The sequence below is a fragment of the Rissa tridactyla genome, chromosome 7 (genome assembly GCF_028500815.1).
Source record: "Rissa tridactyla isolate bRisTri1 chromosome 7, bRisTri1.patW.cur.20221130, whole genome shotgun sequence".
NCBI classification, from domain to species: domain Eukaryota; kingdom Metazoa; phylum Chordata; class Aves; order Charadriiformes; family Laridae; genus Rissa; species Rissa tridactyla.
In genome coordinates this window covers 2,691,403-2,718,784 of record NC_071472.1, presented here as the reverse complement: position 1 = coordinate 2,718,784, position 27,382 = coordinate 2,691,403, and the positions used below count along the sequence as shown (strand labels likewise).

The 27,382-nt window shown below is 44.6% G+C and overlaps 1 protein-coding gene across 3 annotated transcripts in view; it reads left to right on the top strand.

Moving 5' to 3' along the window:
• Positions 1-27,382, top strand: part of LYPD6 (LY6/PLAUR domain containing 6) — a 59,292-nt gene that overhangs the window by 15,460 nt on the left and 16,450 nt on the right. The window contains exon 1 of one of the 3 annotated variants that reach the window (XM_054208529.1): positions 9,415-9,918. The exons of the other annotated variants lie outside the window; for them this stretch is intronic. The gene's annotated coding sequence lies outside the window, so the exon portion shown is untranslated. Of the gene's footprint in view, positions 1-9,414; positions 9,919-27,382 lie in introns of those variants that run through there. 3 annotated transcript variants of the gene reach the window in all.

Below are 27,382 nucleotides of genomic sequence, written 5' to 3'. Positions count from 1 at the left end.
CCCACCCTGCACCAAAACTCTTCTTTTTGACCATCTTCTCGATTTTCATGAGACGGGTTTTTCTGTGCCCACCTAGGAAATAGCTTCTCTTCAAAGGATTTTACTTAATCACATGAGAAGGTTAATGAGAAGAAATAATCCGTTACTAGCAATGAAGTCATTTTTCAAACTCTGACAACTCATTTCAGCCTTCCGTTTGGGAAGGAGGCGGCTGGCTCTGCGAGGCAGCTACGGCCAAGTGGGACAGTCCCGCAGATAACCCACATGGTCACAGCTGCGCCTCGGCACCGCCTAGGAAATAATTTGGAAAAAGGATTGTAATCCTGGGAAAAAAAGCAGGGATTCCCAAACAGAAGAGAGGACTGAATTCATACCAGCGTGCGTGGTATTGTAAATAACCAGAAACTCTCTACTCAGCCCAAAAAGATGCCAGCAGAGCGGGAGAAAAATACAGCTGGGGTTTAATAGCTCTGCCGACTGTCTCTCGTCTCAGGGACTCGTAGCTCGTTCACTCCAGCTCTCACCGCAAGAGCGAAAAAGCTGGATCAAATCTGGACTGGCCATCTCTGCGTTGAAATTCTCAAAAGTTTATCTCAGCCTCTCTCATAAAGATTCTTTTTAGCTAGCTTGGGAGCAGCTTAAAAGAAAATTAAGGAAACAAAGATGCGATCTTGGAGTGACATGCCATAATGAGACCTTTCAGTCTCTCAAACTTTCTCATTAACTTCCACCAAATGCAGACTTCAAAAATTACAAAAGGATTTTCTCTCGTAGCCCATAAATAGTCTGTGCTTAGAGTATACCACATTGTCTCCATCTTTTTGGCTTTTTCCCAAAGCAGCTTCTTTTGGCACGCTGCAGTTGATGGGAATGATATTGTAGGAAGAACAAAGTGCAATTTTTCCAAAGGAAATAATAAATCTGCTGTGGGCTTTCAAAGCAAGCTAACATAATCAGCAAGGGATTTCTTTTTTATTTTTTCTTTAAGAACGTAGGAAGAACACAGATGTTATTTGGGACCATTAACATCTTAACTATAAAGACATGCAAAGTATTTCCCAATGGCTTTTCCCCCTTCTTTTGTTTATTTTCTTATTTTGTTAAAGCCTTTTTTCACCCTGTATATTAAACATGGCAACGCCACCTCACAGTTCTGCCAAACTGCCGGTATGATAGTCTGAACAACTACTGCTGAATATTTTATTTTATTTTATTTTTTAAAAAACTGCTTGTCGTTCCACCAGTTCATATTTTATCTCCTTAATGTATAAACCCAAAGAATCATAGAATCGCTGAGGTTGGAAAGGACCTTTAAGATCATCAAGCCCAACCTTTAACCTACCCTGACAAAAGCCACTTCTAGAAGACATCTAGCTGAAAAGCAACTCCATCTGTAAACCAAGGGCGACAGGGTTAAGCCGCTGATATTACATATCCAGGAAGTTTGACCTAAACATGCGGTGAACCCCAAGATGATCTTGATGATTAAAAAAAAAAACCAAAAAAATTAATGGAATTTAGCTATATGGAAAAAAAAAATGGAGAAGTTTGTAATTATTTTTTTTTTTAAAGCCTAATCAAGCAAGGCTGGAGTTGGTGGGAGCCTTGCATTAATTCAGCTTCAGTGGGCATTGGCTCAGGTGGTTAATAACGTGAGGTGTCGAGCTTCAAACCGAACAAGGGCTCTTTGCTCTGGGGCCCCGCGCGGCTCAAATGGTCCTAATGAAGGCTGGAACCGTCTCCAAACTAAAAGGTCGTGCCTGCGACGCTGGCAAAAGGGGCAGGTTTCAGGAGATTTCTCCCATTCCCACAACCTTGCAAAATCTTCATGCAAAAAATTGTGCATTGATCTTTTTTTTTTTTTTTTGGAATCTAAGACAAAGAGTTGAAGCAAATGTGTGTACGCGTCCTCCTTCAACACCTTTCTGACCTGGGATCAGATTTAATGGTATTCTTTAGTAACACAGACAAATGGTCAAAGGAAGAGGCTGGAGTGGAACTTGCGTGGTATTTTGCAGGATGGAACTGCTTTCTTTGCCCATCTTGCTTATGCAGTCCGACACCATTTCCGTGGGAAGGACACATAATTGTATTTGCATGTGATTTTTTGCTGTTTCTTCCATGTCGTGTTTGCACCACTCTGTGCCTTCTGCTCCTTATCTCCACACCTGCTTTAGAGACGTTTTCCCTGAGGGAAGAATATAAAACTTGTCGGTTTAGCCCCCTTTGGTATTTTCTTTTAAATCCATCTTTTTTTTTTCTTTTTTTTAAAATTTATTTAATTTTGTCTTGGTTGTGTTCTCTAACTAGTTATGCTGGAGAGCTGAGAACTTAAATACAAGTATTCCCTTGTATTTAATCAAGGATCCAACTGTTACAAATAGCTAGCTACGAATATCAGAAATTAATGGGAATCTTCTTCAGATGATCCTTTTTCCTCCTAAGAATCCCAACGGATCATCTCCAGAAAGCTCCAGTGTTTTGTGTCGGAATGTTTTGGTGCATTTGCAAGTGGAGAGATGCTCCTCAGGTAACGCTTGCTCAGAGTGATTGTAGTTGACAGCAGTGGCTTTGCTTGTTCCTCTAGAAGGAATGGTGAAAAAGGCAGCCGAACGAAAAGATCTAATTTGGTAATTTTGTGAAAACGCTAGGTTATTTATCACGCAACCGAGATGCATGGGGTAGATCCACGCACTCATACAAATGGGATCTGCAATGAGTTACTCTAGCCCATCCACTCTTTTTTTGAGATTCAGGGAAGAAACAGAAATGCAGGGGCTGGCAGGACAGACAGACTGCTGTTTTAACAATGAGGTATAGCAAGTAGGTATTAATTCCTGAAGCAGAGTTGTGGGGTTTTCATTTACCAGACCCCACCAGAAATGGAACCGTCAAGCAGTCAAAGGGTCTGGCGGCGCTACCAGAGGCGACGTACGCCCAGGGACCTGCGTGGGGGGAAAGAGGTAGGTGCTGTGGCAGTCACCTGGACGCGTACAGCTCCTTGCAGTAGAACCGGCCATATTATTATCCAGCTGGTTAAAACAGTTTTATTTAAAGCTGTTAGGGTTAGGGTTTAGGGTTAGGGTACCTAACCTAAACCTAGGGTTTTTATGTTAAAACATGGTTTACATCACCCTAAGCTATAGGAAATCTTGCCTGTTTGCTTCCCGTTTCTCTAATGTATCCATGAAAAGTTTTCAGAGTCTTTTAATTTCTTTGTGCGGTGCTATTTCTGTATTCCCTTACGCTGGCGTTTCGAGGATGCTGATGAAGCAGAGGCGATGGATTTGCTTTCCTTCCCCGCTCCCAGCGCATGCTGCGTTTTGCTTTCTGTCCTCTCCCAATCTCTTCAGTTGGAGATAGCCTTTATCTTTACGGAGCACCGAAGGAATTAATGTTTCCTTGCATCGTGCTGGGGAGGTGAAGTGATGCTGCTGTATCCCACTACCGACCCCAGGAGTATCGGGAGATACTTATACTTAATTAATTATGTTTTGTGCCGTGCTTTGACAGACCCTGATCAAAGGCGCGACAGGCATATGAACTATTATTGATGGTAAATTTTAGCGTTGTAATACTGCAATGCTGGGCATAAAGCGGAAAAATAGCAGGAAATCTTCTACTGGGGGGGGGTTAAAGTTGTCCTAAAATCATTAGGAGCTCTCTTGGTGAGTACGGCTGACTACAGGCATGTGTGTTTGCATTTTCACACAGGTCCGAGAGAAAGCATTAATGGAGTACGGAGCTATCAGGTTCATTTCCAATTTTCCACCAGACTGTAATGAAACGCCAGAATGCCTCAAACCAAACCTCTCATTAGTCTCCTTATTAGTTTTCACTCTAGTAAATAAACTAATGGTGCTACTAGCAGTTGATAATAGGCAATCAGGGTCTCTTTCATGCCCGTCACTTTTCTCCCTGCTCTTTGCAAAAAAAAAAAAAGCGAGCGGAAAAAAATTCAACCCCCTTTTTATTCCACTGACTCCCTTTTTTCTTTTTTTTTAACTTTATATTTTTTTAAATCCTTTATTTCATGGTTCCGTGCTTTTTATGGCTGCCGCTGATCCAGAAGTGCATTTTCTGTGACGCATCCTTCAGCCGGCAGAAAGGCTCTGCGCGATAGTTTCTGCAGTTGATACCCGCCTCTGGAATTCCCTTCCTGGCGCAGAGGTGTCTCCTGCCGGAGCCTGGCAGCGGAGGGAAAACACGCCGTCAGTCGTTTGCTGAGGTATTGTTCTTGGTGGGTACAACGGGCGCGCTGAGACCGCGGCTGATAAATTGCGGGGCGCGTTGTTAAAACACGCCACACACCTTCAGTACCTTCTGCTAGGAAATACATCACGTAGCTGCGCGCGAGTGTTTTAGTGGTGCTGGAGCTTCTGCCTTGTGTTCCTTAGTGACTTGGCCACCTTTTTATTGGTTGTTGGTTTTTTGGTTTTTGTTGTTTTGTTTTGTTTTTTTTTAGACTGAACTCACGTTGTCCATGGGCTAAAACCTTACAAGAAGATTTTGGGGATGTCTGTGCTTCTGCTGTGGCACAGAAACCTGCTCTGACTAATTAATCTAGTTTCTTGTCAGGCAGAGGAAGCCAGGTCCTTGTGGACAGAGGGATTTTCCCTGTCCATGGATTATTTTAAATTTTCTCTTCCGCCTCCCCACACACTTATTTCTCCATGTTATGCTGTCCCTTGCCCTTGAAGCACTCCTACTTTTCCCCCTCCAACTTTTTCCACCCTGCCCAGTTTTCTGTAAACCTGATCTCATTCTTTCTTATAATATTTTCTTGTTTATTTGAGGTATTGAGGGTTTTTTATTACACCAGACAGGTGTTGTGTTTGGTTCTATTAAGCCATGCTCTCTCTTAAAGGGATGTCCAAAAAGAATCGTATTTGAAGAGGTACCATTGGAAATGAAGGGATGCTGAACTGGTATGAAGTCCTTTTCTTCTTGATACTGCTTTGGTGGTTGGGGTGTTAGACTGGATGCAATTAGAACAAATAATTGATCAGGTTTTTTTCTCTCTTCAAGTGATATTTAAGCCAGGAAAGCCTGAAGTCAAGTGAAGGATACAAAAATGCCCAGTGTGTCCTGTTCTTTGTAAAATGCTGTGGTTTAATAGTGTGTTCCCAACTTTACTACTGGGAAAATAATTTCCAAATGCTAGAGACCAGTAACACCATAGATATTTACCTCCATTTCCTTTGTAGGGCTGAAAAATTCGGTCTTGCTGATATCATAGCAAGGCGCCCGTGTAGACTGCTCATTCAGTCTCCTGGCTCCCAGTATCTGTTGAACATTATTAAATGTTGTTAATTATGTCACTAATTCCATATGAAACCAAAGGCTGTTTGGGCATGCAGGAACCTAAGCCTTACAGCTGGAATATGACTATAAAACACCGATAGCTTGGAATATGTCTCCAAGCTATTGTCCTTGAACCTTCTACCAAATAAGACAATTTGGGAGGATTTTGGTAGCAATTGAATTTGAAGCTTCAAAACTCAGTAATTTCAATCGTGTTCGTTTGGTGTAAAGTTTAATATCCTCGTCGCTGGTTTTGATCTTCTTCTTGCTGAGACTGCTGGTTTTTGAGTGGTGCCTTCTGGGGTCAGCGCACAAACACACAGTTCCCTGAGGTCTGTAGGAAGCAGAAGATAGATGGAGGCTTCTAATTTGGAGAACCTCTTTGTGTCAAGGCCCTCTCCTCTATCTCTGAAGATGTGGAGGTTCAGTTCCCATCAAAATGATCATTATAGTCTATCCAGACTTTGGATACCTGAAAGCAATGTGTTTCACCATCTTTTTATAGTCTTTTTGCCCCGGGTGGTGGGCAGCCAGGAGAAGGTGGTCTGGAAGGGCTGCACAGAGGCGTGAAGCGTGCGAGCATCTCTCTCATGCCCTGGCTTTTCTACAGCCTGATCATGGATGTCCGGCCCCAACTCCACCAAGCCCAAAGGTTAATGATTTGCTCATGTTGTGTCTTCCAAAATCTTGGTCTAAATCCCGGAGGTGATAGAAAACAGGCAGCGTGCCTTCGGGGGGCTGTCTTCTACTGCAATAGCTGAGCGGTTCTTTCAGAAACACCAACTGCCCCGGTGCTCTTGGCAAAGCTTCGGCGAAGATATAAAGGTGATTGAAACTGGCAGAAGGCTTTTAAAAAAGGATATAGCAAAACTTAATTTAGACAGATATGTTATATGCGATGCTGGTAGAGGAGAACTATAAATAGTGATGATAACGTACGCTTAATAGGGGAGTTACTGTCCTGAAACGCAGATGGAAAGAAGTTCAGCCTTATGCCTAAGCTAGAGTAGGTCATGGTGGAGAAAGAATGACATAGCAGTCCCGGTTTAGCTGTTTTCACAGTGTTTATGGGGAATTTGAGGAATCTGATGTAGCAGTGTTAGGCGCCGCAGATGCACACTGCTGCTTGTATAAGCTACACGCAACTAAAGAAACGGCTTTCATCTTCCCCTGCTATGGAGTGAACGTTCATAAACCATCGCAAGCAAGTGGCTGAATGAAAGGCATTGAATGTTGGCACAGAAACCGAGGGCTGCACTGAACATACTGTTAAATGGTGATGTGTCTTCGTGCCTGGCCAGTTAGGAAGTGTCTGAAGATAATGTGAAAATTCAAATCTATTTTTACATAGTGCACAAAGGCAGGGTCACAGCACTTAAGGCCCCCCCCAAAAAAACCCCCAAACCATTTCTGAAGGAACAGATGTCCCTCATTCATTCACCACAAAGACAAAACCAGGATTTGCTATCAACAGAGCTCATGTTGTCGGCTGGTTTTTGCTGCGATTGTTAATTCTTTCATGTAATCTTTAAAACTAATGAATTAATAATAACTATTAATAGCTGGCCTTTGATGCTTCAAGATTACCCGATTACCCGATTTAACTTGGCGTGAGACACCATAGTGCTTGCTTGGACCCTTGGGGTTAATTACTGCTCGTGAGCCTGCCCCAAATATCACATGAGTGCGCAACCTCTTGGCGAGGGGATGCGTATGGTGCTTGGCTGCAGTGAGCAATCCTCCTTAGGAGAAGAAATAAATGTCTTTCACAACAAATTACCTAGCTTTTTTTTTCATGGTTAACGTCAATTATTTATTTCTTTAATCCTCAAGTCTGTATGGGACTCTGAGAGCGCTTTACAATTTATTTCGTAACTTGCATAATTTTACGAGTTATTTTAACAATGGTTTTATGTACCAAGTTTCTAGGCGGTTGGAAATGACTCCGTACATGCACACGCAGCCAGGTAGATACACCTTCTACACATACTGATGGAGTGAGTTGGAATAAATTTATTCGTATAAAACCCTTTTCAATTAGACGTTTTGACCTCATAATCTCCCTGCTGAAACACAAGGCTTTTGTAACCTTCACGAGGCTTACAGCCCTTGTAATCCTGATACTGTTGTGGGATTTCTTGCCTGTCTTTTTGAACATCTCATCTTCGCGATGCCGTCTCATAGCCTTGCTGCTCCTTTTGTCTTCTCTTTGGTGAGCTCCTTGTCTGTGTGTTGTGATTGATTCATTGGGATGATTCACAAGCGCTGCAAGCTCCAGCTGGGTGAGTCTCTTTCTATTAATGGTATTCGTGGCAATAAACAGGAAAATAATTCCTTATGCATTATTAAATCCTGTGTATCAGGCGAGGGGTTTTCAGTCTGAAGGATCATCCTAGACCTGAGTCGGGCCCTCGGTCCCAGGGTGTCCACCCTCTGTTAGCAACACTCCATGTCTATCCCACTCTTTTAACCTTTTTTCGCATTAGCTCCCCTGAAAAGGAGCTTTCTTTCTCTACCCATTTATTTTTTGGGGTAAGGCTGGTTGCCACCTCAGTCCACAGAAGCCCATTGAATACTTGCTGGGCTGCAGCCAGTTCTACAGCCACCTCCTGGTGCAAGCTGTGAACACAGTGACTAAACCCAGCCAGGTGCCCTTCCTTGGTCCCGGCAACGGCCAGTACCGAACTGGGGCTTCCATAGCTTCCTCCTCGCGTGGGCTTTCTTGCTCCTGTCCCCTCCACCCCAGCGCTGCCGGCTCAGCACCCAGCTCCCTGCCTCCGCGCCCAGCCCTGACTCAGGTCCTTGGCCCAGAGCTGGCATCTGCCTTTGAGCAGCTCATCCTCCGGAGACACCTGGCAGCTCTGGTCCTGCAGCCGGGTGAGGGAGCGGACCTTGCCTGGCCCACGCAAAGGTTTGGTCCTGGGTCCCATAAAGGCTTTCCCGGACCTTTTATTGCCTGTTCTGCTAGACCGTTTCTCTCTTTCCCCGTCACTTCTTCAAGTCGTCCTTCAGCCTTCACCTGACACATGGGGTACATTGCTCTAAGGAGGTCTGCCCTTCGCCCTGGGTCAGTGCTCCGTTACGTGGTATTTTTCGTGCAAAACTGTAGGGAATCTTTGAAATGAATACTTATACTATAGTAACCCTAAGAGGAAAACATGAACTTCTCCAAGATGCCGTGTAGACAAATAATAAGCAAATAATTCAAGAATTGGGTCTGACTTTGCAGCCTTTCCAGTGAGTGAGGAGCAACTCTTTATGAAATGAAATTATCCATGGGAGCACACGGGTGTCAGCGCTCAAAGCCCAGGGGACAAAAATATCTTTGGCCCTGCCGGAGAACTGTGAGAGCTTGTGTTTTGCAGATGACGTTCCCATAAACATTGCGAGAGGGAAGGGGAGCAGCGCAGAGCAGGAAAGACCGGGGAGCGGGGGACAGGTTGTGTAGCTTCTCCCATCAGCCGGAGCATTCCTGGCTTTATTAGCAGCTTTCAACTGCCAGCCAATGCTGATTTAATACTAATGCTTTTTTTTTTTTTCTTTTTGATGAATTGTTGCTTAGTCTTGTTTTGAATACTTCCTGCATGACTAATTAATGTAGCGAAATGAATTAAAGTGTGTTGTTAAACTTTACGCTAGTGTGTGCAAACGAACGGCTGGAAGTCACAGCTCTTCTTCGATGTTTTATCTAATCTTCGCATTCTCAGGGACGCGGGGTATTGCTTGTTATCTAGAAGCCAGTTAACTGAGCTAAAATGTGATGTCATGCTTCCCTAAGTACGTGTAGGTATTTATGTTCAGTCTGCTGGGAAACAGGCGTGAATATAGGGAGATATACGTAATTACATTCTTCTAACGATAACAAAACCCACTTGAAATTGGCAAGAGATGAAAACCTGCAGCCTCGTATACGGAGTTTTGCTGGAGTAAAGCGTTCTGTAACATTACGCTGGGATAAAACCCGGGTGATTCATCGCGGGAAAGGCACTCCCAGCTGGAGCAGATAGTTAGCAATCCCTCGCTGCCGACCCTGGCGCGCAGCGGCATCAGCCCCTCCGAGCGGAAGAGCCGCAGGGCAGAAGGTAACCCCGCGGCCGGGCGAGTTTATATTTCATTTTCGGATAGCGCTGGCTCGGCGCTCGGCTCGCTCCTCGCTGCGTGCCACCGTTCCTCTCCCCTTTTGGCTGCTCTCCCCGAGAGCTGCTCCATCCCCCTGCTTTATTTACGCTTTATTGTCCGTAGTTTATTTTTTTTTTTCCCCCCCGAAACAAAGACGACTTGTGTAAGAGTAGAATAATAACATAATTGTGCGATACGCCTGTGTACCCTTGAAATAATTCAGCATCTAATTTTTAACGAAGCATGAAAGAAAACTAGAGCTCAGCAGGATCCGCGCCGGGCGAAGATCCTAATCTTCCCTTTCCAGCGGCGGGGAGTGTGTTCGGCCGTCGGAGGAGCCGCCGGCCCCGGCGGGGAGCTGTGCCCACCCCGGGACATGTCCCCGCTGCCAGACCCGGGGAGGGGACCGAGGGGACCGTCCCGGGATCCCCCGGCGCTGCTGAGGGCGTGATGGAAACCCCCTGAGCAACCTGCCAGAACGTACGTGCTGCAAAGGTACACCTCGATATACTGTATAAAAATCTCTTCTCTCTAACCTTTTGTTTCTATTACAGCAAAAAAAAGTGATGATCTTTTAGTCTAAAAGTCACTTGGCTTGACATATACTTAAAAATCCACACTGTGTGTCGTGCCAGGTGAAAAGTAAACCTGAATATTTTCTGTTTATTCAACTCTCAGATTATTGAAGCCCAACATGTGGATTAGTCGTCCCATGCAGGGAGTAGCCCCGGACCAGTACTTGCCCGAGGGCTGGCGGGGGGAGCCCGGGGCGGTGATACGACCAGCCCCAACCCCAGCGCGGTGCTTTGGGTGCCGCAGGAGAACCTGCCTGCAATTTTTAGGGGTGTTTTTTTTTTTTTTGAGACCCTGCTTATGAAAACGTAGTTCTTTACAAATCGCTTTCCAAGCAAATGCAAATGAAAAAAATTATACGTGTTGTGCGTCTGCAAGAGAGAAGCGCATCGCTGGCGTGGAAGAGCTTCCCACTCCGCCTCCTTATTTAAAAAATTATCACTATGCAAAAAATTAAATTAACTTCTTAAACAAATATTCGAGTTTCTGATTGTCACTAATAGCTTGCCAATATAATAGGCAAGCTATTATGATTCTAAAAAATTAAATTAATTTCTTAGACAAATTGTTGAGTTTCCAATTGTAACTACTATCTTGCTGGTATAATAGGCAAGCTATTATGATTCTATGTTTCTAAAAAATTTATTTAATTTCTTAGACAAATATTTGTGTTTCCAACTGAACCCAGCGCATGCACTCTTTTTCTGCTAAAATACCCTTTCTTTGGAGGGAATATTGGCAGCTTCCTAGTGATTGTTACGTTCTATAGCTAGTGTGACGGAAAACGGTAAATCACACCACTTGCCAATAGAATAGGCAAGTTTCTATGATTCTGTATAATTCTATCATACGTTCATGTGTTTTCTTTTGCATCTTGGAAACTTTTACTTAGTAGTGGATATTGAGAAGTCTGAAAACCTGCCCAAATTGTGGGACGACCTGCAGGAGTATCCGTTGTGTTTAACACAGCGCGTTATTAGGTGTACGCTGGTTGATTTTTACAGCGTGGGAAGCCCAGGCTGCGCAGAAGGGCTGTGGTTACTCTTCTTTTACTTGTATGAGATTCATTGTAAGGCCACGCCAGAGCAGAGGGCTGATGGTTATCGTGGATTGTGAACTTCCAATGGGCAGAACTGGTACAATATACGTATTCTCTAAAAAAAAGAAAAAAATTACGTTGCCTCAGAGAGCTTGTTCTGTGGAAATATGGTAAAAAAAAAAAAAAGTGAAACAACAAAAAAGATCTCAGTGTGAACTGGGTGGAGATCCCCAGTGTGGCCATTAACATGCCTTTAGAACCATCTTTGTTGAATTTTTTTTGCTTTTATTGCTGTGGAAACCCCGTTTTGCACAGAGATAACGACTATCTGGATGTATCAGAGCTCAGGGCGGCCGCTGGACGGTGGTGTCGGGAGGTCGGGATGGCTCCGGCGTCCGGCTCCAGCATCATGGCTGCGGAGCCCCCGGGGTTTCACACCGGCGCCTCTGGATTTCTGGCGTGGAAATGTAACGGTGCCATCCGCTGTGTAACGAGCTCTGAAATGAAAACGTAGAGATTTCTGCTGTAGTGAGCGATGAGCTTTCAGGCTCCATGTGTCGGTGGAGGGAAGGTGTCAGGACGAGGTTTCTTCACTAGATCCGCGTCTGCTTTGCTGCGGAACAAGGTAAAAATAAAGCCTTGGTGAGGTGCTTACGGGTGGGTGATCACTGCAATAATAATAGTGATTTAGCTCATTAGTACCGCTCAGATAAAATGATTCCCAACATCCAACTGAGGAGTTATGCAAACACTGAGGACAGGCTTTGAATCAGGCTGGTCCTCGGGTATAACCCTGCTGCCTCCTGCGCGGCCCCGGGGGTGCCAGCGGGGAGGGAATCCGACCCTCTGAGTTTCCACTGGATTTTTTTAGGTCAGCGCTGACATAAAAAACTTTTGAAAAGTCATCCTGGTTGCATTACAGTAGAAGACTTGTTCGCCGTAAATCTAAAACTTTATTTATGCGTCAGCGCCGCGATCCGCTGGTTTAATTATCTGGCATTCACGTGGCTGATCTTGAGTCTGATTTCCTGCGACTCTCTGGTGTAAAAGGCAAAGTGTAAGTTACAAGTAGTTTGGAAACAGAATAATATGGGTTTTTTCAGCTTTTGCTCATGAGTAGGGTTGGAGTTTTCCAATGGAGACCCAAGTCCGAAGCCCTCGATGTGTCCAGGCTTCCCACTGCCCTTAGAAACGGCATTGATGGGTAAGTATAGCGGTTTAAGCAGTGCTAAAATAATTACCGTGCGTCCTTCAGGAGGTTATTTAGCCATGTATGAACCTGACCGCAGTAAGCTATGACCCCCCCCCAGCCTTTTCCTGGCCCTCACATCGCACGTCGTGTCTGTCACATTGATGTGATGGGACAGGCAGAGCAACTGGCGGGGGTCAAGCGATACAACAGCCGAGCTTGGGCGATGGTGAACCCCGCAGAAGAGCCTGAAGCGCGTGTTGGTGCGGCTGATGGTTCGGTTCGATAAAGCTCAGCAAGACATATTTAGTCAAAATGAGCTCATTTGCCTTGAAAACAAACTCTTTATTTTAATGCTCGGGTGGCTGACGTGGTTAAAAGGTGGTGTATCTTGATTGCTGATAGGTATCTTCCTCTTGGAAGAAGATATTTACTGAGTGAGAATAGCACAAAGTAGGCGGTAAGGTAGAATTGCTGGCACTGAACAGATCTTCACATTAGACAATACCTCCTTGCGATATAATCAGTGCGGAAGGACATAAGTAGAAATATATTCCATGTTTATTTCATCTTTTTTTAAAATTATTTTGGATTCCATGATTTTTTTGGGAGGACGGGATAGTTTGTACGACAAGACTGCCTGCTTGCCTTCTTTCTTTTATAAAGTTAATAATTCTTCATAGTTTTCCTTGTTGCCAACTATTGGAATAGCTGTAGTAGACCTTAGATGCCCATTTTCCCTGGTGAAGTTACGGTGTTCTTTGCTGTGTGGGGTGACCTACTCGGAGAGGAGCGTAGTTCTTATCCCTCAGTCGCCATATGTTCGCAGCAATAATCATCGCTTTCCATAAATGCCAGTATTGGGTCTGTTGTGCGTACGCGGTACTTTACTGTCCCTGATATAGTTTTTATAAAGCTGCTGTGGAAATCGTGAGGGTTTCACGCTAGAGATGGATGTACGTAGGCAGGACTGCTTCATCACGGGCCATATATCACTGTTAACTTCTTAAATATTTTTGACATCTGCAGACCAAATAAAATCACAGTTGATCCCTTGGCACGTGCTAGAAAAGGGAAAAGTTGTCTATGAATGGCGTTTGTACGTTGACACAGCTTTGCGCCTACGTGACCCCCAGTCCAGACCCTTCTTTGGCGCCGCGGGGCGTGATCGGGTCTGAATCCACAATATTGCCAGTTGTGCGGCTGGCAGCGGTGCCAAGGCAGGGCGTTAAGAGTGGCTCTCTCTCAGAAGGGATGCTGCAGATGCACGCAGCAGGAGCTGCGCCTCGTGCCGGGACTTTACTTCGCTGTAACACTCAGAAAATTCTTCCTGGGAAACCTTGAAGCGAAATACGGGGATGCGCTCAGGATGAGGGTGTAAAATACCCGGCGTGCTCCTCCGGCGGTGTGTATTTCTGAGCAAGCTGCGGCCACGCCTGGCTTTATATAAACAGCTAAATATGCTATATGAACTGCTAAATATGATAGGAAGGGATGGGAGGAAAAGAGTCAATTATAATTAAGTTTTATTGTGGCCTTTTTTCCTTTTATGTGTTCATATAGTATATAAAATCCCTCGTGCGTTCTGTTTAAATTCTGGGGGGTTTATCTGACCTTTCATTCTCTTCCTATACAACTGCCGTTCCTTTAATAGAATTACATAAATTACTGTCATCGAATTCTGCCTGCAATTACTTTGTATCCGTCAGCCTACTGCTTTTGTGCGTATCTGCTTTCATCTCATTAGCTGTTGTACAGACGAATTATGGCTCGTGGGTAGGTGACTGACTGGCTGTCGGGTGCCTCCTTTGTGTACTGAAGGTATTTGGCTGGTGAAACGGTAACGTAAATATTTCGGCATCGGGCAGGTTACAAAGCGACCGGGGTTTGTATTGACAAGGGTGTTTCCGTACGAAGGGATACGCTGCGCGAAAGTATGTAACCGGGTTAACAAACCAAATCATTGGGATTCCGAAATCGGTTTATAGTGCAGCAAATAAAATGATTCTGGAAAACTGGAAGTCAGGCCAGGAGGGCATTTTCCTGGTATTTTATATTCAGAAACGCCGAAGGCTGCATACTCATGACCTTGCCTAATTTTGAGCTTATTAGCTATAGCTATTAAGAGCCCCAGGGCAATTAAAAAAAATTCCTCAAGAAAAATAGCTTTTCACAGGAACTTGCATGAGCTGCTGCTGTGTTAGTGTTTGATTTATTTTTTAATTTTTTTTAACCTCTCCCCCCCCCCCCAATAGCTGGAAATTGCTAACTCCAGTCCCCGTTCCCTTTCACCGTTATCATTCCTTTACTCCTGCAGAGATTTTCGGATGAAATCGCTTTGCAATGCGAGTCCCCGCTATTTTCCAGCACTCGTACGGAAGCGCGGTTGGGGCGATTGCAGCTGGTTGTCCTTTTATGCCACAATATTCACATTACTGCTATGGAAATCAATTGCTTTTCTGTCTGGATGCTGGAGGCAGGGGCCTGACGAGCTCATTTCTGGAGTTTAATCAGCTGTAGGATGGATTTTTAAAAGTAAATAACGTGTGTCTACAGTTGCGCTTTGGAAGCTAAGGTAAAGCTATGCCATAAAATGAGGGTGGCAGGAAGGAGAAGGACAATCAAACCAAAATATTCGCTTAAACCACTGGATTTCTGTTCTCCAGCTCCAAGCTTTCCTATGCAGATTTTTATTTGTTTGTTGTTTCATATCCTTGCACGTGATTTTTGCAGTAAATGAAGTAGATCCTGTTTGGTTACTTTTCAGACGTTATTTTTTGAATAATTGAATAAAAGCTAATTTGGGCTATTGGCTGCATAGCGCGGCTTCCCAAAATAGCGCTGATGTGAGTGGACACAATAGCTCTTGTCTCCAGAATAATGCAAGTCCTTGATAAAATTGTAGCGTCTTAAGATACCGCCCTGTGCATCTGTTGCTCAAGTCATTCGGTCTCGTGGGCTTCCATGGACCAAAACCCCAAGGAGCAGCAGTTTAATTTCAGCATCCCAAACCAGCTTGAACCTTTTCATCTGGCTTCATTGGAACGCGATAAGCAGAAAGAAGATGCGGTCGGGTGGCTGCTGATATGTCGTGATACGTTTAACGCTGTTTTGCCCGCGTGTTGTCAGGGATGAAGCACGTGATGCCTGTGTGTGTTTTGGAACGGCTTCCCTAAATTACAGCCATGCTCGCTTTGTTTGAGTGGATCGGTAAAGTGTGTTTCGGCAGGATAATCACTCTGGTGGTTCTGATGTGCACGTGCAGTTGATTTAGACTTGGTTCATATATGTCGTATATAATACCCATCTCATGATATTTGCTTGAGTGTCGCCACATAAGGCTTGTGGCACTTCTTTAGGTCTAAATACATTAAATTAACATTTGAATTTTCATAAACAAGGCAAACCTTCAGATAAAGGTGGTTTTGACGTGAGCGTTAGTGGGTTTCCATGACCAGTTTGGCTAGTACTGTTATTGTGGTATTGTGTATGTTTAAATATTTAATAGAGTTTAACTTATTTTTAAATATTTTATTTTTACTACATCCATTGAGCTCTTTGTTTTTGTGGATGCTAATGATGAAAAGCATTCTTAGGCTTTTCTGGCCTTAAATATTTACCCAAGGGAGTTTGTTTTCCCGGGATTCTTGTGTTAATATATCAAGAGCCTAAAGCTAAACCAGTACAGGGCTGGATTTCACAGAAATCCCTACTGGTTTTAGAGCGCTTTTTCCAGACAAACATTTGGGGCTAAACTGCCGAGGAAACAGATGCCAGTCTGCAGTTATTAAGAGTTAATATCTCTTGAGATGTGTTCGTTCTCTTAAGGAGCTTCCAGCCCCCAGCGAGGCTCCTCGTCAGCGAGATAAGAGGGGCTGGCGAGGGTGGTGGCCAGCACCTTCGGTCACGGCCTCTGTCTTGTGCGGAGCCGCCTGCAACTGTTGAACTTGAACCCCGTGTCGCTGGGATAGCGGCTGTGACTTTGGGTAGGTTTACGTAGCTTCTGAACAGGTTCGTCGGGTGGATAATAATCGCGGTGTTCCAGAGCATCCGAGGGAGTCAACTACAGGAAGAAGTTTGGGGGGAGTGAAAACTTCGTTGATTCCTCCCAGCCCAAGAAAAGGCTAAATGCCCTCGTCCTCCTCGTTTTACCTCCCGTCTCTCCTGAATGATGAGAGTGTGTGTACATGAGTGTGTGTGTATATATACACGTGTATACGCGTGTGTGTATTTATTTGTTCATTGGCCTTCGGGATTTGAAAAGATTTTAAAGTTGTTTTATCAGCATTGGGTGAGCTGCTATGTAAGTATGAAAGTTTCATTAAGTCGCTTTCAACAAGAGTTTAGCTCGTGTGGACCAAACTGTATGCTACTTTAACATAGACTACAGAGGGGGTGTGTGCATTTAAAATGTTTTAAAAATTCATATAATAATTTTCTTACTTTTTCCCAGACAGAAGAGGTTCGAAACAGCTTCTACCTCATTAAAACTTGGTTCTAGATCTGATATTCAAGTTGCAAAAAGGAAAAAGACTTTCTTATTGGTTTTTGTTCTCGTGAGCGTTTTTCTGTGGTACTGCTTTATTGAGCAAATTTCAGCTGAGGCAGCCAACAGCATTGTTAAACCAATGAATATTATATTAATGAAGGTAGAATTTCATATATATTAAAATATTTTATCTGGGAATAACATTTGGTGCTATTTAGTTTGGTGTTCAGACAAAAAACCTCTGGCTTTCTGGCACTGATGAAATAAAAATCTTTGATTATGATGCAGTTTGGCAGGAGACCAGCCAGCAACATGCATTGCCCCAAGTAGACCATGAGACCCAGGTCTGATGAAGCCCGATTTCTTATGGCGTTGTGTTTCATGGTGGTTTGTGGTTTGTAATTTAATTTTTTCCATGATCGGGGCACCTAAAATTTTTCTCTTTGTCTGTTGGGTTTGGGGGTCATGGGGTTGGGTTTTTCTCTGTCTAATGAGGCACTGGTGCAAGCTGCAGTGTTTCCTTAACTGGGGCGCTTGGAGGATGTTTGCTCTGTGTGTTCACTAATTTCCCAGCCTCTACCTCCGTGTCCAGCCTGGCCGAATGCCACCGACGGGTCTGAGTGTGGCTTTGGATGGAAGGAGCGAAAAGGCGCATATTGATACACACTCCAGTACAATGGGAAAATCCCCCTTTCCCTAGTAAACCGTGCTGAAGATGGGATCAGATGAAGAAGGATGAAAAGGGAGAAAGAAGCAATAACATAGGGTGCATCAGGTTGCTTTTTTGCCCTTCTCCAGTGAGAGGGTACAGAAATGCCGGGGTAACCATTGGGTGACCCAGCGCACTGACTGGTGGTGGGATTTGAGGAGGGAAGTCCTCACGTAGGGAGCTGGGTGTTGTTTCCCTCACCTTGAGAGCCTGATGTCATTAAAACTTTTTAGCACTTCTAATAATAGAAAAATACTTATTTCCTAACTGGCTCTTAAATGCCTTTTAGTGGATTAGTTTGAATCACATCAACTAAGAGCTTGATCATCTGCCAGCTGCTAGAGTTGGGCCAAAGCTTTGTAAATTAATGAGGTCAAGGTGATTAGTACAGGTTTTGGTGCTTTGGACCATGCACCAAATTGTTGCCATGCAAAGTGTGTAGCACTGGACGTCTGTCACTTTGTTCCCTTTTCAGTCATATGCTGTGAGGGTGTTTGCCTGGGTTGGCAGTCAAAATAAATGTGAAGGGCTCTGTCTGATGCCAGTGAATGAAAATTATATTGAGGGTCCAAAAAGTAGGATCAACGTTATAACCACTCCTTTTTTCTGGACACCTACTGCTGCGATAATTCTGACTCCAATCTCGATTCAAGGCCGTGGTGCATTAAGCAGGCTGATATCTGGTATCCATTCACAGGACGTGTATGGGAAGAGATTTTAAAGTCTCGCAGTATCACTCCCGTGTTGCTGTTGTGAATGGAGAAAGGTCTTTGAACAAACATGTTGGTACGTCTATCGTATAGAGCTGTGGAAGCTCACAGAGCTCCTGCGGACACCAGCGCATCTTACGCATTAACTGTTGACTGTTATTGGGCGCAGGAAAAGAACTGAGCTGTCACTGTTACCCAACAGGGCAAGTTCTGGTGATGTCTTTAGGACACTCGTTATCTGTAGAATTTTAAAAAAATATAGTAACTTTCAGTAGGCAGGAAAGACTCCTGCATTTCGTAAGCTCTCAGGCAGCTTCAGGCGATGGAAAAATGATGTGGGCTGGATATCCAAATTCACTCCGGCATTTGTGGTCCAGCGAGAGTTTGATGGGTCTGGCAGTGGAGGCTCATATTTCTGAGGCTCACCCCATACCTTCCTGCTAGCTTGCATCCGTCATCTTCAGGGACAGAGAGCGTTTTCAAGCCGTTTGGTTGAGTTTTGTCCCATTTGGTCTAGAATACTTGATAACTCTGTTCGTTGATGCCAGCCTTTGTCTTCACTGTGTTTTTCTCTCTAGTCAGCATCCAATGTATATAATTGCTTTTCCAAGATCTTTACAATCCCCTTCTTTTCACAGATGTCTGAAAACATTTGTTGGATATCATAAGCTTTCTTGAGGGAGGATTATTTTCAAGGTGATTTGTCTTGGAATGATTGCATGTGCTTTCAGCAGCTGTCAGCAGCATCTGGCAGGGCTGGACCACCAGTTAACAGTCTTAGCTAGATCTGTCTGAGCGCCATTCATTTGTTGGATTTTTCGCATTATTCTCAAGCATTTCAAGTAAGACTTTAATATCTGCTTGTTCTTTTCAAATCCAAAATACCAGCAGATCTGTGTCAGTTGATTCGGTATTTCTCAGGGCGCCGTGTCGCCCATTAAAATTGGTTCATTATTCAGGAGGGAGGCTGTAACTGTGGTCTCCAGTGGGGCACTAAGTCTCCTGGTACCTCTGGGAGGTATAAGTGTATTTATTTTGTCAGTCCTTGGTTGCCCCACCTCCTGGGGTTCAGGTCCATCTTGCTGGACTCACCGAACATGGGACATGTTGGAGGCCTCTGCATGATTGTGCATGCAGCAGCTGCCTTCTGTTGCTGGGCGGCTGGAAGAGCCACTAGGTGCCATTGAAATATTAGAGTCATAGAATGGTCTAGGTTGGAAGGGACCTTTAAGATCATTGACCCAAGCATTAACCCAACACTGCCAAAACCACCACTACCCCATGTCCCTCAGCACCACGTCTACATGTCTTTTAAATACCCCCAGGGATGGCGACTCCACCACTTCCCTGGGCAGCCTGTTCCAATGCTTGATAACCCTTTCAGTGAAGAAATTTTTTCCATTTATTTATTTTCCTGTTTTTCCTAATTAGACAGGTCATGTCCAATGGGCAGACCTTGCAAGACGTGAGACTTGGCTGTATAATGCAGCACTTTCTGTGTCATCTGAAATTTTTTTGGTCCTCTGACACTTAAAATGACACAGTGAGATCGCTTAAAGGAAGTGTCATCGTCACCACATCTGTGGCCGTCTTTCGCTGCCATTGTTGAGCCCAGCCCAGGCTGCGTGAGATACACCTACCAAGCCTGGTCCTTCAGGGGTGGCATCGTCCACGGCCAGTGCTTGGGGACAACTGAACGATAACAGAGTGCATTTGTGCAGGTAAAATGCTGTTTGAGACAAACACCCGTTGGCCTTGGTGTGAGTTGCAACATCTACTTTGCAGATTCTCTCCAAATCTGACCCGTAATCATACTCATGACTTAATTGTGGTTAAAACTCCTGGGTGTCTGCAGTTATCAGGACTGGTTGGCAGTGGCGTTAAATTAAGATCCAAACGATTTCTTGTAATTCACAACAAATAGCAACTCCTCTGTCTCCAGTCGGGGTTTGAGGTTCCATCTTCTGGCCCGCGCCACGTGCTCCACGTCTGGGGAGTGGGCGGCTGGGCAGGAATGTCCCCTGCGGCGGGCAGATGGGAGCTGGTGGCTTGCTGCCCAACGCTGTTTTGAAGTCTCTCTGCGTCTGTCTGCGCTGACTTAAATATAGCCACGTCGTGTGAGAGCCCACACTGTACGTTGTTCTATGCGTGTAGACGCCGATAGCGTGATAAGATGGTAACTACGACTCAAGTTGGACATATATATATTTCTATTAACCCTGAGGGCAGCGTTGTAAAAGTGCTCTTTTGTTTCCAGTTTAGCACAGGAAGCTCATTTTGGCTTCATTTAATATGAACCGCTCAAACTGGCGGGGAATCAGAAATTTAGTTCCATGACATCATATCTCTGGCACAGCAGCAGGGCTGGGAGCTTCCCAGAAACCAACCCCCCCTGGTCCTACATCAAAACCCGAAATATCCGTGCAAGTCTGTTGGAACAGGAGAAGGTCGTATGGCACGTTTTTGTATTTCTTCCTTTCCGCTTCGAGAAGAAAGGTAAAATTTTCTGAAGCGCTGCAATGAGCTGGATATGGGAGAATACGCAGCAGAGGGGGCGAAGTTCTGTGCTCGGGGGGTGGGTGCCTGCCCCGTCCCCTCTGCTGCCCTCGGGGGTGAAAATTCACCTCGTCTCCCCCCGCGGTGCCTCCGCCTGGGCCTGACGATTTACTGCAGAATTGTGACCGTGAAGATTGCACATTTCCACTTAGGCTAAAATAAAAAATAAATAAAAAAAAAATCTACACTGGTAGATAAGAACATATAGGGGTTTAGCTTGCAAGAGTTGTAGCTACTTTGTTTCTGGTGTAAAATTGATTTTTTTAATTTTTCTTTTTTTTTTTTAGGTGAAATAATATAAAGCAAAGACTTAAACCACTGATTGTTTTGTTTTCTCAGGTGAATCGTTTTCCCGGCTGCAGTGCGCAAAGCTTTAGGGTTTTATAGCGGGCGAATCTGGAGGAAACAAAATCACTGGTGGAGGGCTGAGACCTTTTTTTTTTTTTTTAATTTTCTGATAGTCTTATTGCATAGGGGAGAAGGCATGGATGTGTGCTGAGAGTAAGTATAAGAGCAGACTCTACAAACTTCTATCCAGTATTTTTTCTTCTTTATTTCTCTAATATTTTATCTTGTGCAATGGTGTGGGTTTTTTTTCCTCCGCAGGAGCGTGCATAGAGCAATAGGTGTCAGCTTGTTCTGGAGGAGCCGGCCCTGGTGCCCGTCTCCCTTGCAAACAAAGCTGCAGCAGAAAGAGCAGACACCTGATCAGACGTGGAAACCTGTTTTCTAATTAATTCCTGATGCTTCTCACGCTGCTGTATAACTTTATAAGGAGCTCAGAGAGATACTGTTCCCTTGGTCCGGGAGCCTTGGTTACTGCACGCCTTATCCTGCCGCATCTCGGCAGGCCTAGATTTCTTCGGTTACCTGTCCCTTCCCTGCAGAAAGGTATATTTTTAAAAGCGCTTGTTGTGTTGTGAGGGGTTTTGTACGCTGCAGACAAGGGACCTGGCCGATGGTGGGCGAGAGTGGGATCATTTCTTGGTGCCAGACCCGCCAGCGCTGCCTTGGCTCCAGCCTTTGGACGAGCGGGGTGTGAGCAAACTGTTTTTAAGCGTCTATTCCTAATTGTCGGGCTCAGAATTGCGGCTGCAATTATGAGCTCGTGTGTAAAGCTGTGGTGGGTGTAGGAGGTGCCAGGTCCGGGTGGGTGCCCCAACTCCCTGTGGGAGCGCGGCTGAGCTGGCGCCGGTCTTTGCTCAGGCTCTGCAGGAGGATGCACCTCTCGCCAGGCTGTAAAAGCCCTATGGAACAGGTATTTGAGGCCAACGGAACCTTTCTGCTGACCCAGACGTCATTGCATCCAGCCCCAGAGGAAAACCGAGCAAGGTGAAGTGTCTCCTCCTCATGGGAATTTCTGGTTTCCACATGTTTTTGAAGTCAGCAAGGCTTTACGCTTAAATATAGAAGCAACCAAGGGGAGCGTTGAGGGTGTAATCACTGAGATAACTGCACATTTTTCAGCTTGGGGCTTCTACCGGCAATCCCTGTGTGCCAACGCCGGGCTGGAGCAGGAGCTGTGCCTGTGCCGTGAGCATCCCTGCATGGGACCCTCTCGGCCACCGGCTGCTGGCGGGGCTCTCCCAGCCGATGGCCAGGCACCCCTAACCGGGGGAGCTTTGTGTGTGGGCACCCCTTCCTGGCCTTCTCTTGGCCCACTTCATCTGCGGGAGTGGGTGTAGCCCCCATGTATTAGGGAGTGCAGAATCCATGGGCAAAACTTTCCGTTGACGTAACAGTACGTCTGTGTGTGTGTATGTGAATATATATATATATATACACATTATATATATATATGTAATCATAGAATTGTCTAGGTTGGAAGGGACCTTTAAGATCATCAAGTCCAACCGTTAACCCAACGCTGCCAAAACCACCACTCCTCAAAAATTCTACGAGAAGCTACTGAAGGGGAAGGTTCTCGGGTCCATGTGGAGGTGGCAGGTGTTGGGGTGAACAGGCGGCCGATGGGGAACCTCGCCGGCTTCTAGCTCCTGTGGCCCCTGCCCAGGATTAGGATAATCATTGCAACCAGCAATTTTATTGGCTAATCTTGCTGTATAATGTTTATAGTGCTGCTTTGCTCCATAATACAGTCTCACTTTTTAGAGTTCTCTTTTAAATGTCTGTCTTGCATCGGTAGTTTGAGATACTACACCTAGTGCATGTGTTACTTAAAAAGAGAACAGAAATGCCATTTTTCTTTAGGTAGAATCCAGCATGGATTTAAGCACATAAATGGTTTTACAGCCAGTGACTTGTGACATAATTAGACGTTATGGAAATTAAATCAGTCTTTCGGTGCCAAAATGTGTATCTGTTGGTGAATATGTTGGTGACGATCATAGATGTTGTCGAGTAATCTGTGTTTGATCTACAATATTCTTGGAAAGGCCATCATTCCCTATAAGAAACTTGGCCTGACTTAATTTTTCATGAGGTCTCAGTTACATATAAAAGAGAAATTAAATAAAATAGTGCTGCAGAAAGCAATCTGGAATTCCTCTCATCAGACACGTTCTCATGGATCCTTTGGACCAGTAAGATTTTTGAATTTTCAGTCCGTTTGCCTCTCTGGAGGCTAACTTGCCAGTTAGCCTCTTCTGTTGGCTTTAGGAAGTAAACTTCTATCATACTTTATTCTAGGTTGATTTAATTTATTTCTTTTCAGGTTTTCAGTGATCCATGTTTCAAATCAACATTTCTTACTAGAGCTTGACTTACTGTCTGGTTCTGGGGTTTTGTTGTGTCTTTGTTTTCAAATAATGGTGTGGGCCACGTTTTCTGGCCTGGTTGTGCTCTCAGCTATAGATCTTGCTTAGAGAGGTCTTTGCTAGGAAAGAAGTGTAATGAAATATAATGATGCTGGCCTGGTGCTTCAGTTGGAAAGAAAAACTCTGCAAAGTTGCAGTTCGAATGTTCTAAAGAAAATTGGTTTAGGTAATCTTAAATATTCATTGGTATTTGTTGTGGTAAAAATATAGCAATGTTGTGGCTATGATGGTGGAGTGTCTTTGCTAGAAGCCTATTTTCTCCCAAGGCTGGAGGAAGAGTTGTCTTCTCAGGCTCGTTATTTATAGCCGTATGTTCTACTGTCAGCATTGGGAGTAATTGTCAGAAAAAGGTCAATTTTAGAGAAATTAGTAGATGAAGAGCAGTGTATTTTCAAGTCAGATCAACATTTCACCGATCAGACATGGATTCCTCAACAAGTTGGGGGTAGGACCAAGAGTGGAGATCAGGTCTAATGAAAACCAGTAAATCATGGTCTTCCAGCAGTGAAAATGTCAGCGGTGACATAATGAAAGCTATATATCGTGGCCTGTGGAATGCCAGATGATTCATGTGTGAAAATTAAGCAACTGGTTAAATCAGGGGGGCACATTTTGAAAACTGCATCTGCTTTTAGCGTGTTCTGTAGGTGAGTGTTTGAGGCAGATGAGTTGGAGCACGATTTTGAGGTATTCTTCAGCTATGTTGAAGATAACATCTCTTAGCTGGCAGACACTTGAATTACTGATGATACTCCATAAACACTCTGTACCTTGGGAAAGTGGACTTTCTAATGCCAAGATGATGAGGCATTTGGATCTAGCAAAAGGCAGAGCAGATGAAGAGATAAAGGAAGGAGCAGAGAGGTCTGCAGTGAAGCTTGATCTCCAGGAGGTGAGAGGTTTGATGGAACAGATTGAAGATGGGGCAGGAGGAGGTCTGCCTTAGCTTCCCATTACTGATAATCAAATATGTTCTTTTATGTCATATGTAACACTTGCCATCTAGTGAACTGATGATGGTAAAGCACCCCAACTGGATGAAATGGGCACTGGCAGAGGTGATGGTGCGTCAGGAGGTGGGTGGAAGGTGTTAAGGCAAATGCACGAGACGTCAGGGAGTGGGGCTGGTTACAGCTGAAGGCAAAGGGGGGATGAGGGTGTCAAAACCCTGCACGGGAGCCTGCCTCAGCTGGCCGTATCGGAGGCACAAGGCTGAAGGGGTGTCAGCTCCTACATTGCAGAGATCTTCCAGGATGGAGGGAGAAGGGCAGGTTGGATGGGACTTTGAGCAACCAGGTCTAGTGGGACATGTCCCTGCCCATGGCAGGGGGATTGGAGCTAGATGATCCTTAAGGTCTCTTCCAACCCAAACCATTAAAAAAAATATAAAGCTTACTAATACCAAGTAGGGGTTATGTTTTAAATCGTGTACTGGCGATTGGTAAAGTTGCCAAGCAATGCATACCGACCCAGTGTGACCAGCTGCAAAATGATCTATGGAAGCGTGTGCCCCAACGTACCCCAGGGGAGAGAGCCAAGCAAGACCCAGATGCAGGAGGGCAGACCCATCAGCTTCTGCCTTTTCCTCATTTTCTTATGGGATGTGGTAAAATTGTTCAATGAATGTGGTTTTCTCTCCATCCTGGACAACCCAATCTCTTCACACCCCAGCTGCCGTTCTTTTTCTTTGCTGATCTTGGGCAACATCCACCCCAATGTCCTGGCTCCCAGGCTCCTGCTTTAGTGTGCTTCGCTCTCCTGATTTGTGTTTGTTCTGGCTTTATTACCAGAACCAGGGTTTACCGGTTATGATGGGCACCGGGTGGTGATCCTGTGACTCTCAGGATCTAGCCCACAGAGTCTTCATGTAAGGTCCCCAAGTCATCTTTCTGTCCCCTCTTCGTCCTCGCCATTTTTTAGGTAGCTTTATTCATGCATGCATTGCTTCTGCCCTGAGATGAAACAAACGTATGAATATCATTTTATTATTTTCAAAAAATATCAGCCAGACAGACATCATCGTTTCAGGGAGAATCACGTTTTCTATCCTGGTGCACTGCTGTTATTTGAAGCTAATCATGAATCCACACAGTAAATAACCCATGAGCTCCAGCTCGTTATTTCTGGTTGGTTAAAGTAACAATTGGGGAAGAAAAAAATAAACAAACAAACAAAAAATCCCCAAACAACAGCAAAGCCAACAAAAGACATCTTTTCTGACATTGCTTACAAATGACTAGGTCTGTTTCGGTGAGAAATCCAGGAGAACAGGAGCCTGGTTTTGTGCGTGCGGTGATTCTAGTGCAGCGGTGTTTACCTCTGTGCCGTAGCTTGGTTTACTGTCGTTAAAAAAGGAAAAAAATATAAGTATATGCATTAGCTTTATAAGATGTTAGCAGATAATTAATGATCAGGGGAATGTTTTCCTGCTTAACTGTGTCATGTAACATCAGTATTTTTGATGAGAACGTTGCATCATGCTCGCATCCTCGCTTGTGCGATTTGCACACAGTGAAATGGAGGAGTGAGGGACAGTGATTAGCTTTAAGGGAGATGTAGGGAGGGTACAGAGCTTGTGTGGAAACCAAATGAAAAACTAAATGCACAAGGAAGCTGGTACAAGAGGGAATGAATAGGTCTGCTTTAGTCCCGGAGTTTTCTGCCGACAGTTAATTCACTTTATAAGCAGTTGCCTCCCAGCTGAGCTCTGAACAACGAAGTGGTTCAGATCTCTTCAGCTTCAGAAAGATGAATTCAAAGCGTTAATTTATCTTGCGTTACGAGTAGCGTATACCAAGGCACAGCAGACTGTACCGCTCCGGCAGACTGTGTTTGAGGCCGGTTGCGGGGCAAGTCCACCCGTGCCTTGTGCTGGCATTAACCAGGGTGGGCGACTGTTGCAGAGGAAGCCAAGGGCACACGACGTTCTGTAGGAAGGCATGTATTCACTGCTGCGCAGCTTCCCAGCCCCCGTACGTGCCGACAAGTGCCAGGGAGCACACTGAGGTCTCCGTCTCAGAAACATCCACCTAAAACCATGGTGTGATGTTGGAAGCTTGACACTGTCACAGGAGTGGTGGCTAAAATGAGGACGGCATTTTATAGCTTCCCATCACGGTGGAGATGACAATTTTCTTTTAATAGGCGTTTTTTTTCACCAACAATTTAAAAAAATAAAGGAGTGAAATGGCTTTTTCTGGGAGGACAAGAGCCAAATAATTAATTGGCCATTGAATTCAAACAGCACTTGAAAGTCTTGTGAAGTTGGGGGGGGGGAGGGGGTTGTTTGTTTTGGGTTGTGCTGGGTTTTGTTTTTCTGGAAAAGCTATTGAAAATCTGAGTGAATTAATGATGGTAGTGTTTGTTTACTCCATGGATTAACTAGACGGCACGGATTAACACTAATTGGTCAGTTCTAATTTGGGTTTCTTTTACATGACTTTAATGATACGCAGCTTTTCTAATGTTTATACCAAATAAGATATGCATAAAAATCAAAGGGAAGGCAGTGGAATAACTTTGAGTAGAGCTTAATGAGAGAAGTATTTGAAGTTGAGTATCACATAATGTCAAATATGAAATCAGATTAATTTGGCTCTTTTAATGTACCTAATTATGGAAATTTCTGCAAAGGGAGATTTCCTACAAAGTCTGTCGTAGTCCTTGTGGAGCAAAGGGTGGCAGTACAAATAATACCACAGTGCAAATAGAAAGGTCTTATTTATTTTGGTGGCTGGACCAGGTTGTGGATGCCACCTCTAACTTGCCTAGAAGTGGATGCACAGGAACATGAGCTACTTTCTTCTATCATCAAGAGAAAAATGAGAACGAGATACTTATCCAAAGGACTGTTGTGCGACGTTAAGTTCGTTCTTCATTAAACGTTATGTCGGTGCCGAAAGCGCATAGCTGGGGAC